Source organism: Elgaria multicarinata, chromosome 8 (genome assembly GCF_023053635.1).
Source record: "Elgaria multicarinata webbii isolate HBS135686 ecotype San Diego chromosome 8, rElgMul1.1.pri, whole genome shotgun sequence".
NCBI classification, from domain to species: Eukaryota; Metazoa; Chordata; class Lepidosauria; order Squamata; family Anguidae; genus Elgaria; species Elgaria multicarinata.
Window position 1 is genome coordinate 21,655,169 of NC_086178.1, and position 12,545 is coordinate 21,667,713.

Here is a 12,545-nt window from a genome sequence, read left to right on the forward strand (position 1 = left end):
TTTCGATACCATTGACCATGGTATCCTTCTGGAACATCTGGCTGAGTTGGGAGAGGGAGGCACTGCATTGCAGTGGTTCCTCTCGTACTTGGTGGGTTGGCTCCAGAAGGTGTACTTGGGGAACATTGCTTGGCCCCACGGACTCTCCAGTATGGAGTTCCGCAGGGGTCAGTCTTGTCCCCCATGCTGTTTAACATGTACATGAAACCATTGGGTGCGGTCATCCGGAGTTTTGGAGTGCATTGTCATCAATACGCTGATGACACGCAGCTCTACTTCTCCTTTTCATCTTTATCAGGTGAGGCTTTTGATGTGCTGAACCGGTGCTTGGCCGCGACAATGGACTGGATGAGAGCTAATAAACTGAAACTCAGTCCAGATAAGACTGAGATGCTGCTAGTGGGTGGTTCTTCTGACTGGATGGGGGGGGGGGGTTCAACTGGTTCTGGATGGGGTTGCACTCCCCCTGAAGGAGCAAGTTCGTAGCTTGGAGGTTCTTCTAGAACCATCACTTGAGGCTCAGGTGGCCTCGGTGGCACGGAGTGCTTTCTACCAACTCCAGTTGGTGGCCCAGCTACGCCCCTATCTGGACAGGGATAACCTAGCTTCAGTTGTCCATACTCTGGTAACCTCCAAATTAGATTACTGCAATGCCCTCTACACAGGGCAGCCTTTGAAGACGGTTCAGAAGCTGCAGCTTGTGCAGAATGCAGCGGCCAGATTGATAGCTGGAACAGGGAGGTTTGAGCATATTACACTGATTCTGGCCCACTTGCATTGGCTGCCTATACGTTTCTGAGCCCAATTCATGGTGCTGGTTTTAACCTAGAAAGCCCTACATGGCTTGGGACCACAATATCTGATGGAACGCCTCTCCCGACATGAACCTACCCGTACACTGTGCTCAACATCTAAGGTCCTCCTCCGAGTGCCTACTCTGAAGGAAGCTCGGAGGATGGCAACAAGGGAGGGGGCCTTTTTGGTGATGGCCCCCCAACTGTGGAATGATCTCCCTGATGAGGCTTGCCTGGCGCCAACATTGTTATCTTTTCGGCGCCAGGTCAAGACTTTTCTCTTCTCCCAAGCATTTAACAGCATTTAACAACGCTAAGTTTGTTTTCTAACGGACCCCAGAACTGTTGTTTTTAAATGGATACTGATGTTTTTATACTGTTGTTTTTTATGTCTCTGATGGTTTTTAAATTTTGTATACTTTTTAATGTTTACTGTTTTAACTTTTGTGAATCGCCCAGAGAGCTTCAGCTGTGGGGCAGTATATAAATATAATAAATAAATAACATTGTGCCCCGCCTTGATCCAAAAGGAGAGGTGGGTTACTATTATTATTATTATTAATGCTTCTTAGCCAGGTCTTCTGGAAGCAGTTCTTACTATAGATGATGGGGATAATGGCTACTGACAACTTGCCCTAGTGTCAACGTTTATATTTATAACATACGTTTGCCACGGGCTCTTAATTTTGTTTTAAGTACCAGCTGTGTACATTTTTCCCAGTATCTAGGAGGAAGCAACAAGTAGTCTTCCCACATCATCCCAAAGATTGTCCAAGTACCCTGGCATCATCTATAGCACATAGAAGCCATAGAAAAATAAAATGGGTGGCAGTTTTGATAGGGGTTGATAGGGGGGGAGTGTATTTGTGAGTGAACTGGGCATCTAATATTCCTATCTAACACCACTGCCCATCATTTTATTCTGGCTCATCCCCCACTGGTGGTCACTCTTGAGTACCAATGCTGTACTGTAGGCATTTTGTTTTGAGACCCACCTAAAAAGGTACTTACTGTTTCATGGTAACTCTTTTCTTCTGCTCCCGAACATCTCTGGGATAACCCACAGGCACTGAACCTAGGTCAGTGGTTTTCAAACTTTCTATATTCAGGGTACTCTTTCCATATCATGCATTGAGGAACTTCTGTACATCTACCACATTACTGAAGAATCTGGAATATGTTCTAAGGTGTGCATTCAGTTAAGCGGGAGCATTGACCCAGGTCTGTTGAATCTTTTGGCTCCCCACGTCAGCTGAGAGTGCACACTAACAAACATCAAATATCTCCTTGTGATTGCACATTGCATGAGAATTTAATACATGATGAGCAAGAGGGAAGGTGATCTCCATTACCGATCTTCACATTGAGAAACCCATGATTCCCCAGAACACAGTTTGAAAACCACTGGCCCAGACCATACTGGGAAGCTGTCATCTGGCCTAATGTGTCAGATCATTCTTTGTGCCGTTGCTGTTGTGCCACCAGTTTTTATGTATTGTCTGATTGGCCACAGTTCTGTATGCAAGTATTTCATTGCACATTTACTTCATGGGTTGGATCATCTTCTCCTTTGACCCTTTTGCATATAATTGTCTTGACAGCTGTTTATTTGTCAACTTAGTAAGGCGAGCGGCAGAAGGGGGACATGAAAGAACAGAACAAATCCCTGAACACCAGCCCCAGTTAGTTTTTGCAGCTGGTTTGTTACTGATGATTCCTGCTAGCAGGTCAAGGTCAGGAGCAGCTTGCTCTCATCACTGCTGTAATTATCATCGCAGTGCCAGCTGCTGAATGAGAAACTGGCATGCCCACATAATCCAAGCACCCTGAATGAAGGGATTGCCCATTCCAAAGAACATCTTAGATGTCACTGGAGCATGGAAATTGCTATCACTTCAAAAGCTTCTTGTCTGTTATAGATAGGCCATGTGCATAAGTGACCTATACTCAGGGTAGTACATTTTATGGTGTAAAATCTAGGTACCTGAAAATCACAACTTTCTCCTCCCCCCCCTTCATTTCCCCAAAGCATATTTCTAGCCCTTGTAACTGTGGGGATGCACAGTTACAAGGTGCCTGAAGGTTTTCAAAAACGTTTTCTTATTGTATGGCTCTATGGGCTGTGGGGCAATTTTTCCCTGACACTAACTGCAAACCGCAATATCAGCTTGATCACCCCACAAATATAGTGGGGAAGGAGGGGGAGAGCCTTACTGCAAAAGTCAAAAGACCTTTCAGTCATTCCTAATGAAAGCAGCTTCCCTTTGCCAAACATAAGTAAATAGAGCAGTGAAATATACTAGACCAGGGGGCTATCTTCACAGTGCCGAGTTGGCGCTACATTCCCCCCCCCAAACCCCACACTTTCGCTCCTGTGGGGATGTTTTAGATAATCTCCACATCAAGGAGCAAGCGCAGGGTTTATGGTGGTCATCTGCCCCTTCCCCGTCCCTCCATGAGACTAGGGCGAGGAGGAGGAGGCAGCAGCTCGGGGGAATAGAATAATTTATTTTAAGAGAAGGAGGCAGCTTCTTCCCACAGCAAGGCAGCCTGGGTTGTTCCGGCGTCCTTTCCACTCACTGGTCTGCCCTTTGCCTGGTCGAACGGCGACCAATTAGGGGTCACCATCCACCAGGAACACCCCCGGAGTGGCTACGGAGTGGTGATGGAGCGAGGACAGACCAGCAGAAGAGCTGGACTGCCCTTGCTCTGGCTGGAAAAGTCAGGATAAGTCCCTGACTTTTCAGCCACGCATCTTCCGTTCTTTGCCCCAGGGTGGCACGGCGTCAATTAGATGTGGCTGAATGCAGATTTGGAGCCACCATGGGGAAAGAAGACATCCAATTTAATTGCCCCATTTCAAAATGATATCAGTTCACTGAAAAGATACATCTCTCTGAATGCCTTCATTATGCAGATTTATTATTCAGATGAAATTATCAAGAGGGCCTTTCAGCCAAACTTGGACCTGTATGCAGTACTAACTTTATGGTGACTAATCTCTTTTCTGAGTTGAAGTGGATTTGACTTGAACTGATCCTTCAGAAACTGCAGTGAAAAATAGCTGGGATTTGGTGTAGATGAAACCCCTGTAGGTGTTATTCAGATTGCACTGTTTTAAAGAGGGAAGGTTTCCATGTTATAGTTGTCACACTTGGACCAAGCTGATCTGACCTTGTGGCTTCTGTGGCTGTTTTTCTGCTGCCATGGGCCATTTCCACCGTGCAGCCTTTGGGATAGATATGCCCACAAAAGTTACTAGTTGCCCTTTCTGTATCTTTTTGGGCAACTAACATGTTCATGGGGTTGGAGAAATTTCTTTATGAAAACAGGCTAGTGGGTATCTGGGACATTTTAGTTCAGAACAAAAAGCAACTAAGCAGAGATATGTAGATGTTTATAAAATTATGAATGGCTTAGAGTAGACTTCCAGATGTGGTGGACAACAATGTAATCCAGCACATCTGGAGGATTCCGTGTTGGTGGAGACTGGCTTAGAGGGAGGGAATAGGAATGTTTGAACTAATTTGTATGGCTTTAAAAACGGTTGGATAAATTCCTGGAGGAGAAGGCTATCAGTGGCTACTAATCCTGATGGTTATGTGCCACCTCCAGTATCAGAGGCAGTAAGCCTATATATACCAGCTGCTGGGGAACACGGGCGGGAGGGTGCTATTGCACCATGACCTGCTTGTGGGTTCCTGGTCAACAGCTGGTTGGCCATGGTGTGAACAGAGTGGTGGACTAGATGGACCCTTGGTCTGATCCAGCATGGCACTTCTTACGTTCTTAAAAGAAAGGACATTCTCGTGCAACGCATAATGAACTTGGTAAGTTCACTGCTACAAGATGTGGTGATGGCCACTGACTTAGATGGCTTCAAAAGTGGATTAGGGAAATTCATGGGAAATATACAGTGGTAGTCTATCTCTGAATGCCAGTTGTAGAGCAGGGTGCCACAGCAGGAGAGGGCTGTTGCTTTTATGTTCTTATTGTGCACTTCCAAAGCATTTGCCCAGCCATTGTTAGTAGTGAGACTCTGGACTAAATGAACCCTTGGACTAATCCAGTAAGGCTTTGCACAATCAAGGTTGCTGAAGAATCATCGTTGTGGGTGGGTGCACAGCGACTCTTTCTCATCTGGGACCTTGAGCACCTAGCTCTATGCATCACTGAACTGGAGGCAGGGCGTTCTAAGCAGATTTGAGTCCCGGTACTTCTTTTCTTATAAACTAAGTATGGTGACGGCCATTGACAATTACATATTCTCTTATGTTGACTAAAATGTGTGTTTTAATAGTTTGATTTCTGTAATCCTACTTCCCCAGGTACAGCAGCGAACCTTTAATAACCTGCCTGTTATTCCCGCTAAACCGAAACAAAGTTCCGTTCCAAAACAACTGGTGCCCTTCCTTGACAAAGGTGCAGCTCCGCAGTCCAACTCGAAACCGTTTACTAATATTTCTGTACCTTATGGTAAACAACACCCTCAAGGGTTAGACCATCACCGAAAGGATTTGTTGGCCTCTGCTCAACAAGAAATGTTGCTGCCTGTTATTAAGATTTCCATGCCAAGTCCAAAAGAAGGGCCAAAGGAAAGACCCATTTGGGTAACCTCTGAAACTAGGCTTGGTTTTCAAGAGCGATGGAAAAAGAAGGATAACATGAAATCCCCCAAAGGGTCCCGATCACAAGGGTGCAGTCCTGATAGGCAAGCAAGGCTGGAGATCAAGTGTGTATCTTCTCCTCATCTTCCAGAAAGAGGTAAGCCACCATTGCCTCCTTATAAAATCAAAATGAACTTCCAAGAACACAACAGAGATGAGGGAAGGAAGTACCTTCATTCAAATCTACACCCAAGTGTCATTACTTCTTCAAGGAGCGTTCCATCCTTGAATAATATCTTGGCAACACACAATGATCTGGATCTAAGTGCTTCTAGCCCAGCCAGCTTTTTGAGATCTGCGAAAATGCAAGCTGATCAGAAGCACCATGCATCTTTGGAAAGTCTCCTAGATCGTGGTCAGCATCCTACTGGGAACCATCCTGCACAGATACAGCGGAAAATAATAGGACATAGCATGGAACAGCTTTTTGTTCCTTCTCTGGATCAGCTGAATGTCCCCAATTTGGCAGCATTGTCTTCCAGCTCTCGCTCAGTATCTTTAAATGCCCTTTCATTTTCTTCCAACTCTGATCTGATTCGGTCTTCTAAAGCTTGCCAGGGTAATTCTTTGCAGGTAGCTCTGGGATCATTTTCTAACTCTCCCTGTTATTCTTCCAAGCTTTCTCCTCTGGTATCTAATGAGAAACGAGCTTTAGGTTTGCATGTGAATAATTACACATCTCTTTCATCAAGCACACCTGAACTGCGATATTCTGGACAGCGTCGCTTAAAACCATTTCCATGGGGTGAATTATCCCAGTATTGCCGTTAAATCATAGTATTCCGGCCCTTCTGTAAGCTGGGACTTTCTAAAGGGCTTAGTCATGGTTGGAATAAATGCCACCAAGCAAAGCACTTGGATGTTGTTCTGCTTTGAATGCAATATATTTAAACAAGCCACCTGGGCAGTTATCACAAACACGCACACGCACGCACACACATTGGGTGGTTCCTCAGGCATCTTGAAACAGTGTTCAGAAAAAGAAAATTCAGTGCCCAGAAGCTGCAATGTTTAATGCATTAATTGGTTAGATGAATCAATTAAAAGCTTTGTGTGTGATTAAAAAGGGTCTCCCTTTTTATTATTACAGGACAGCCGATCTTTTTAAAAAATATTTTTTTAGTATAAGTGCCTACACAAACCATCTATGGATGATAGGTGTCATGTTAAAAGAGACATTCTACCTTCTGTATTACACAGGAGGGATATTTTCTTCTAAGATTACACCTACTCAGATGAATGTCTATATCATCTAAACATATTTCTTCTTCAGAAATAGTGGTTTTTTTATTCATCACATTTATCCATATTTAATTGTTTAATTAGCCGAAACATATATGGTTAAATCAGCAATGTTTTATTTTTTAATTTGGTGACAGCCACCAAACATTCCCTTCCCTGTTAGCCAAGGTCATTTAGTCTTGGTCTAAATGTAACGTGTTGAGATTCACTGCTCTTATTAATCTTGCCATAGTACTCACCCACTGAGGTTCCATAGCTATATCCAGATCCTTTTTTCTTTTTTGGAAATGATCCTGAGACACCTCATTCTCAGTCTGCAGAAGGACTGTCACTCTCGATTACTTTACAGTCTCAAAACCCAGGCAAATGTTCGTTCTCTCTCCTTGGAGAAAATGGTAAAGGGAGCTCAGGTGGAAAGAGCTTTGGGTCCATGATCCAAACCAAAAGCTTGGTTTTGCCTAGCAGAAAAGGAAGAAACAACATTCATTTTCTTCTTAATTAGTGAACAAAGTTCTTCAGTCTTTGGGCTGAACTCAAGGGACATTAATCATACTTTAGTCCCATTGAAATCAATGGATCAAGTCAGTTATGATGTTCCATTGGTTTCAATGGGACTAAAGATGCTTTTTCCTTGATCAGACAGTCATTCCATTTAGTGCGGTACCATCAGTTACCTAGGGAGGTTGTGGGCTCTCCCACACTAGAGGCATTCAAGAGGAAGCTGGACAACCATCGGTCAGGGATGCTTTAGGGTGGATTCCTGCATTGAGCAGGGGGTTGGACTCGATGGCCTTGTAGGCCCCTTCCAACTCTGCTATTCTATGACTCTATGATTCTATGATCTATTTTGACTGGCAGCAGCTTCGGACAACGATCTTTCCCATTACTTGCTATCTGATCATTTTAACTAGAGATGACAGGGATAGAACCTGGTACTTTCTGCGTACCGAGTTCTACCACTAAGCTATGGTCCCTCCCCAACTTGTTAGAGGCCATATGTGAGTTTACAGGCTACTGGAACCTCTTCTATCCTTATTGAATGGAGTGCTTGCTTTCTCTCTCTCCTTTCATACTGCAGCAATATAATGCCTCACGTTTTTCTAATAATCTCAAGAAATTCTTTCCAAAGTATTTGGTTTATTTTACTACCCCTCCCCGTTTTCTGGTATTATCACACTACCATCCTTCCCATATGTATACCCATCTGTATTTCTAATGTTTGGAAGAGTATTATACCACAGTGTAACTATCTTATCATTTTTTTTCTGCTCTACTTACATGAGGTGCTATTTTCAACCCAACTTTCCACGAATAAACCCATATATCCTTTCCTGTTTTACATTTTAAGCTAATGAGAGTTTAACTTTTTTAAAAATCTTTTTGTTTTGAATAGCAGAGCTACAGTCATACCACAATTGCTTTTGAAAAGGGTTTACATTTGTGCTTTTTCAGAAACAACATGCCCCCAAGCGTTGCTGGATGTTGAGATCTTTGTATATAGAGATGTTTAGGTCTATCCCCAAGGAGGAACTATTGCTTACTTTTGATTACTTTTTAAAAAGATAACCTTACATTTGAATAGTCAGAACTAGTGATGGGTGAGCAGTCTGGTGCTCACCTTAAAATCAACCAGCACTTTGAACATTCCTCTTGAACATTTAGAAACCTTTGAGGGGCTTTTGGGGCATTTGAAAGGAACACTCAGAAGATCAGTTTCCCGTTGCCACCTGCAACCCAGTCCTCCACCCCCAAAGAAAAGACCATCACCTTGGAAATTGAGGTAGCCGATGGCAGAGGGCTCCAAAAACAGGAGAGGCCGCTGGGCTTCTCTCCCAAAAGAAAGTAAGATGAGTGACATTGTCAGTGTGTTTTACTGCCAGAGATTGCTGCTCTTAAACTACCCAAAGAAATAACTTATTTTAGTTACTTTGAGTAAGAAGTAGTGCCCAGTGGGCCTTTCCTGTCTTCAACAGCACCCTTCACCACCTTCTGTGTTGACCCCCCTTCCCCAAGGTTAATTAATTTCCTTCCGGAGGGAAGAATGGGCAGCAAAGGGGATTGGAGTGCAAGCAGATTCAAGGCAGGGGGCTTGCTTTCAGCAGGCTGTGCTGTCTTTGATTCTTTTCATGTAAATCATTGGCATTTCCATATTCATAGATTTATTTTCATATTCACAATTTAATCAAAGGAGAGAAATAATTAATTTTTAAGTCAACTGACTCAATGAAAACGTTGTAAATTAGATAGCAGCTTTCAGGACTTCACATTCTTTTATGTTTATATCTAACATGGACGAAGATATGTGCACAGGCACAAAATGTTCTACTCTTTATCAAACACCAGCTAGGATGGCAAGACAATGTTATTCTCTGCACACACAAACACGCTCACACCCACCCACAGACCAATACTCTGGTCTGCTGGCTTTCAGCAATGTGCCTCATCTCTCATGATCTGTGTGCATGTGGCAGGTTATTGTATCCGGTGCCACAGAAGAGGAGTACATCTTACAAAATGTTCTTTCTCTTTTCTTTCTGAAATGATGACTTGTTGATGCAAGGAGCAGAGCTTTTTGTATAAAATAAAAGTTCAGAAGTGTGGGTTGCTTAATATTTAGTGCATGATTAAACTCATGATGAAATATCAATTGAGAAGAAGAATCAAGTGTATTTTAAAATGTTTTTTTTTTTACAACTACTAATAGTTGGGATAAAAAGTGTAAAGGGTAATCTTGCATTCTTATTGTAAAATGCTTTCCTACTTGAAAGAATTATTAGTTGACAGCAGTGGTGGGCTTCTGCTTGTATCCCCGTTGCAACTGAGACTGATCAAGCATAAATAAAGGCTAAATCAATTTTACCTCCAAAGTACATTTATTCAGCTGTTTGCCTAAGAAAAACTTTAGTTATAAGCCCAGGAAAAGAAAAGTGCATAAGATGCTGGAGCAGGGGTGTCTCTCATGCAAACTGATGGTAAATCCATTTACATGGTAATAAGTTCCATTGATTTCAGTTACTTACATGTATTCAGAACCATATAAGACTATAAGAGAAGAGCTCCAATTGCATGTATGAAGTAGGAACCTTAGAACTACAGCCATGTCAGTAAGTTTCTTGTAAAACAGATCTGCAAATCAGGAGGCCCAGGTGTCTCTTCACTTGTTGTGTTGCTGAAATGCTGTTGGTTAAAAGCAAATAGTTAAAAGAGAATGTACATGCATCTTCCATTCCATTTTAAAAAATAGTTTGCATCTCCTCAGTTTGCTGTGCAATCTGGGTTGGCATTCCTCTGGTCAATTCCTCTTGCCTTTGGCAGGAAAGAGACAGATTTTGGTTTGATCATCTTTGGCATAGGTTTGAATAATACACATGTTCTCTGAAATTCCTTGGAGACACACTGGAATAAGCCTATCACCAGCTGGACAGCATCCCAGTGTTTATGCAGACATGTCTTTGCTCCAAAGAAATACTATTTATTTTTCTGTCTTCCAACTTGCCTTGTGTCCATGTGCTGCTACACAGGATTGTTAAGTAGCTGATTGTTAAGATTGACCCTAAATAACCCATGTAGTAGATTTATAATGCATTTCTCAAAAGAGAAACATAAAGCAGTATCTTGTTTGGATAGCCAAATGCTCTAGGCGACCATCTGTAGCCCCAAATACGCTTGTTGAGCCTTATAGGGGAAACACCCCTAAAGACATGTTTAGTTTATTAACATTAAGGTTGCCATCTTGAAAGTCATTGTTGATTCAGATATGTCGAATGCTCTTCCACATCAAGCTCACTTAAGAATAAAATGGTTGAGCATTCGGTAATCACATCCAGGCGAAAGGTTATTTCAATCCTCTTGTCCTCTATTAGTTTGCTCCTGAGGATTGTTCGTCCCATGTGTGAAATTATTGGATTCTGTCCCAGAATGCACTCAAATTTCCTCTGGGATCAGAGGATAAAAACAGGAGTGCCCAGCTATTTTGGCAGCTCTATCCACTATTTCATGGTCATTTGGAGGGCTGCAAACATGAAGTGAAGTAAAGAACATTACTAGAGGGTCAAAGAAAATTTATCAAAGGCCCACGGATATTTACTGGGATACACATTACAGTATACAATCCTTAAAATTACCTACAGATTTTGTCATGGTAGTTGCCATTTCTTCAGAATCAGTTTATTTAATTTTCCCTGCTGGGCCTATAATACACAGACTATATCCGAGACTGAAGGCTGTACTTGGAGAGGGGTGTTTGTCACTGTCATAGTTCAGCCTTCAGCGAAAGAAAGGTTCTTTCAGAGGAGGCAGCTGGAGATTTTTTTTATTCCAGGAGAAATTAGGTTTTTTTTTTCCTCTTCACAAGTTGGATTCGAGAGAGTGCCACAACAGACCAGCAGTCTTTACCTCATCCATCCTCATCCCCTTCTTTTGCTTGCTGTTTGAAGTTTTGTATTGTCTCAGTTCTCCCACTCTTTTTATAAGAGGGTTTCCCCACTCCTCAGATGCTTCTCTTCTTTTTGAGAGAACTCACCTGTGGCTTACTGCTCAACATAATGAAGGCCGCCAGATGTTTAGCAGGACTGAAAGTGGTTCACTGTTTCTCTCTCTTGAGTTTGATAAGGCTGTTAAGGATAGCCCAGTATAATCATCCAAACTATCAAGTACTTGTTTTATTATTATTTTGCAAACCTCTTTATAGCGCAATCATATTAGGAACACCACAGAAGCTTGGTAAGCATCCACTGGTGGTGGTGATAGTATATTATTATGTATGTAACAATACAAGCTTTCTTGAAATTAAATATTTGTTGTGATTGTTTGCATTTGATTCAGATCTGGAATTATATTTTGCCTGAAATGGTTTGCTTTCTTGATATTTCTGTGTCAGCATAATGTCTTTTAATCAAGCTACATCATTCGATTTTGGCCTTATAATTTCTTAGACCGGCGTGTTGACTTCTTGCTGCCATATTGTGTCACTTTTTGAAAACTCACTTGAAACATGTGTTTTGTCATTTATGGTATCAGAAGAGGTAAGAATCCTCTTGGAATACAAATGGTGGTCAATGGGTTCCGCAAACTCTAAGCCAGTGTTTCCCAAACTGGGGGCCACATCTTTTCTGAATTAAAACCGAAGACTTACTTTTACAGTGTGTAAGAGTAAAACACTGCATGCCCCCAGGAGACCCTGTCCTGTTGTGTTTCTGTGTGAGTCTCTGTTCGGGACATGCCACCTTTATGGTCAGGTAATTCAGCTACATTTCTATATGTGGGTGGGACCATAGCTTAGTGGCAGAGCACATGTTTTCATGCAGAAAGTCCAAGGTTCTCCAGTTATGCATCTTGGTAGGGCTGGGAAAGACTCCTGTCCCAAATCCTGGAGATCCACTGCCAGTGAGAGTGTAGACAATACTGAGCTAGATGGACTAATGGTCTGACTTCATATAAAGCAGCTTCCTATGTTCCTGTGCTACGCTGGGAGTAGCTGGATGATCAGCAGAAGCTGACTGCTAGGAAGCCTGGCCAGAGCAGCAAATCATACAGAAATTCAGCAGGCAGCCTCCTTGGTGGACATGGTCTTTGGTCTCACAACAATCTTTAATTCCTTAGTTTTGCATCCCTTGACACACTAGCAGTTCTCCAGTGCATCCAGTTTGGGAATCACTTCTCTACGCTTTTGTTTGCCAAATGTTATCTTCCGGGTATGCGCTGTTATTGCTGCACTTGCCTTTCTGAAACTGAAACCTGAGGTTATCCCAGTGACCTGTAACTTGTCTGTAGGTTTCATAACGCTGCATATACGGTGCATTCTCCGTACAGTCTTTGGGTTCGCAAAAGCCAAAGAGGCCGT

At 42.6% G+C, this 12,545-nt stretch overlaps 1 protein-coding gene and 1 non-coding gene across 5 annotated transcripts in view; one reads left to right on the forward strand and one right to left on the reverse strand.

The window, feature by feature from the left end:
• TNIK (TRAF2 and NCK interacting kinase) overlaps nucleotides 1-12,545 on the forward strand; it is a 343,273-nt gene that overhangs the window by 271,196 nt on the left and 59,532 nt on the right. The window lies entirely within an intron of this gene.
• LOC134403224 (U6atac minor spliceosomal RNA) lies at nucleotides 7,662-7,781 on the reverse strand. Its single transcript, XR_010025763.1, has one exon. It is a non-coding gene; the product is annotated as a U6atac minor spliceosomal RNA (small nuclear RNA).